The 2,957-nt window shown below is 33.9% G+C and overlaps 1 non-coding gene across 1 annotated transcript; it reads right to left on the minus strand.

The window, feature by feature from the left end:
• Positions 1 to 257: 257 nt before the first annotated feature.
• LOC119473681 lies at positions 258 to 364 on the minus strand. Its single transcript, XR_005202890.1, has one exon. It is a non-coding gene; the product is annotated as a U6 spliceosomal RNA (small nuclear RNA).
• Between the last annotated feature and the right edge of the window lie 2,593 nt (positions 365 to 2,957).

Raw genomic sequence — 2,957 nt, forward strand, 5'->3', positions numbered from 1 at the left:
AAAAAAAAAAAAAAAAAAAAAAGCTCATTTCAAAAATTACTTATTCTAGAAGGACTAGCAGGAAAAGAAGCAAAAGGAAAGATCACAAAGGGACAGGAGAATTTCACAGAATATTGAGACATTCTATATCTTAATTGAGTGGAGGATTCACAAGCAATTGTCAAAAGTCATCAATCTGTAGAGTAAATGTGTCCATTTTATTATATGTAAATTATACCTCAATAAATTGATTTAAAAATTATTATTATTTATTTTTTTTTAATATGGAACGCTTCATGAATTTGCGTGTCATCCTTGCGCAGGGGCCATGCTAATCTTCTCTGTATCGTTCCAATTTTAGTATATGTGCTGCCGAAGTGAGCACTTAAAAATTATTTCATACAGAAAATTTTCAGTAACTCCTTTCTTCCCAGGCTGAGAAATGTGACCATATGTGAGCATCCAGAACACATGCATATAATCTCTGCAGAACACTTATACTATTTTTGTCTTGTCAAGTGCCGAACATATTATGAATCTCGCTATAAATTCTAGGACACTCTTTTCTAAATCTTTAGCTCCAACATCTAGTATAAGACCTAAACACAGCAGGACTTCAAAGCATGTTTACAGAATGAGTGAATTAATTAATTACACATTGAGTATTTAAAATATCTATTACCCACAAATGTCTTTTACTTTCATAATCTTGACACATTAATATTCATTTTTCAAAATTCCACCTGGGTATCTTATACATGAAGACTTTTCTATCCCCTTCCTCATTACACTACTTTTCTTTTTCTTTTATTTCAGCTTTTATATATGGGGCAACTTTGGGGAATGGTTGGGGAATGATTAGAATATGTTATCAGAATACTGGGATCAACACAGATGAATCCAGGAATTAAAATAGGAAGATCCAAGTAAACAGTTTAGACTAAAATAACCTGAAAGTTAAAAAGAAGTTAGGCAAACTAATGCTTTAGCTTAAGGCTATACTATCTTACTGATAAGTGTATTATTGGTAAATAATTTACTCAGTTGACAATTTAGGGGTGTGAGAATTAGGAACGACTAATTCATATTATAAATTCAGATTGAAATTTGGTAAATTGTAGAAATATATGAGTAAGCAGTTATAACTGATTGAAGGATTAAGAACACATGTTGTGTGATATATCTAATTGATACAATCAAATATGAGAATGCTGCACACAATTTCTAGTTAGTAACCATTGTATTTAATCGTAGGATTAATAATCATATTAATGTTCTGAAATAAAAATTTCAAAATTGTGCATATTGCAAACAAGACTTATTCTCACTCTGTGGGAAACAAGTTTCCAAGGATCAATTATGGACTGTCATCCATTAATAACAAATAATATCTGCACAGCACTGAATACCAAGGACATCTGGAACTGGAAAAACTGTGATGACAATATGGAACTACAAATATCAACAGCATGTCCATCACCAAGTACACCAAGAACCTTGACCAGAAAGAACCATAATGCTCACTGGACAGAGATACTTACAGGGCCTATTACTAATATATACCAGCCTACAAAGTGCCAAGGCGTGTGATCCTGTAAGAAACACATCCTTACCAGCAGGCAAGGCTCCTGGGGTTATAGATGGGCTAGGGGAACCATTTTATAATGTGAGGAATATAAAGTCAAGTGACCTGGCCTCAAGGTATCATACAAGCAGTCATGTGGTTGACAGTTTGCTTTCATAATCCACTGACATAAAGCATCTTTGTTCTTGAATTAGGAAGAGATACAAAGTGCAATATATTCTCCCCTAATATATATATAATATATATATATGATACTATATATATATATAATATATATATCATACTATATATATTATATATATGATACTATATATATATTACATATATATGATACTATATATATATATTATATATATATATAATATATATATATTATATATATATATAATATATATATACATATATAGTATCAATTGAATGGTCAAGTAAGTTGTAAATGAATAAATGATACATATTATTGGAGAATAGTTCCATTAGAGAAGGCAGGTTTTTTTTTTTTTTTTTTTTTTTTATAACAGCTTTTATTTTAACTTCAGGGACACATGTGCAGGATTGCAGGTTTGTTACATAGGTAAACATGTACTACAGCGGATTGCTGCACAGATCATCCCATCACCTAGGTATGAAGCATAGCATCTATCAGCTATTCTTCCTGATGCACCCCTCTTCTCACCCCCGAACAAGCCCCAGTGAGTATTGCTCTTAACTATGTGTCCATGTGTTCTCATCATTCAGTTTCCACTTATAAGAAGCAACACATGGTATTTTGTTTTCTAATCCTGTGTTAGTTTGCTGAGATAATGGCTTCCAGCTTTATCCATGTCCCTGCAAAGGACATGATCTTGTTCCTTTTATGGCTGCATAGTATTTCATATTGTATATGTACCACATTTTCTTTTCTCAGTCTGTCCTTGACAGACATTTCTTTGCTATTGTAAATAGTGCTGTATAAACATACATGTGCATGTATCTTTTTTTCCCATGTATTTATTTTATTGCATTTTAGGTTTGGGTGTACATGTGAAGAACATGCAAAATTTTTGCATAGGTACACACGTGGCAGTGTGATTTGCTGCCTTCCTCCCCATCACCTACATCTGGCATTTCTCCTCTTGCTATCTCTCCCCAGCTCCTCACCCCGCACTGTCCCTCCCCTATTTCCCCTCAACTGACCCCAGTGTGTAGTGCTCCCCTCCCTGTGTCTATGTGTTCTCATTGTTCAACACCCGCCTATGAGTGAGAACACGCAGTGTTTGATCTTCTGCTCTTCTGTCAGTTTGCTGAGAATGATGGTTTTCAGGTTCATCCATGTCCCTACAAAGGACCCAAACTCATCGTTTTTGATGGCTGCATAATATTCCATGGTGTATATGTGCCACATTCTCCCTATCCA

This window comes from Cebus imitator, unplaced genomic scaffold (assembly GCF_001604975.1).
Source record: "Cebus imitator isolate Cc_AM_T3 unplaced genomic scaffold, Cebus_imitator-1.0 Scaffold176, whole genome shotgun sequence".
In the NCBI taxonomy this organism is placed as follows: domain Eukaryota; kingdom Metazoa; phylum Chordata; class Mammalia; order Primates; family Cebidae; genus Cebus; species Cebus imitator.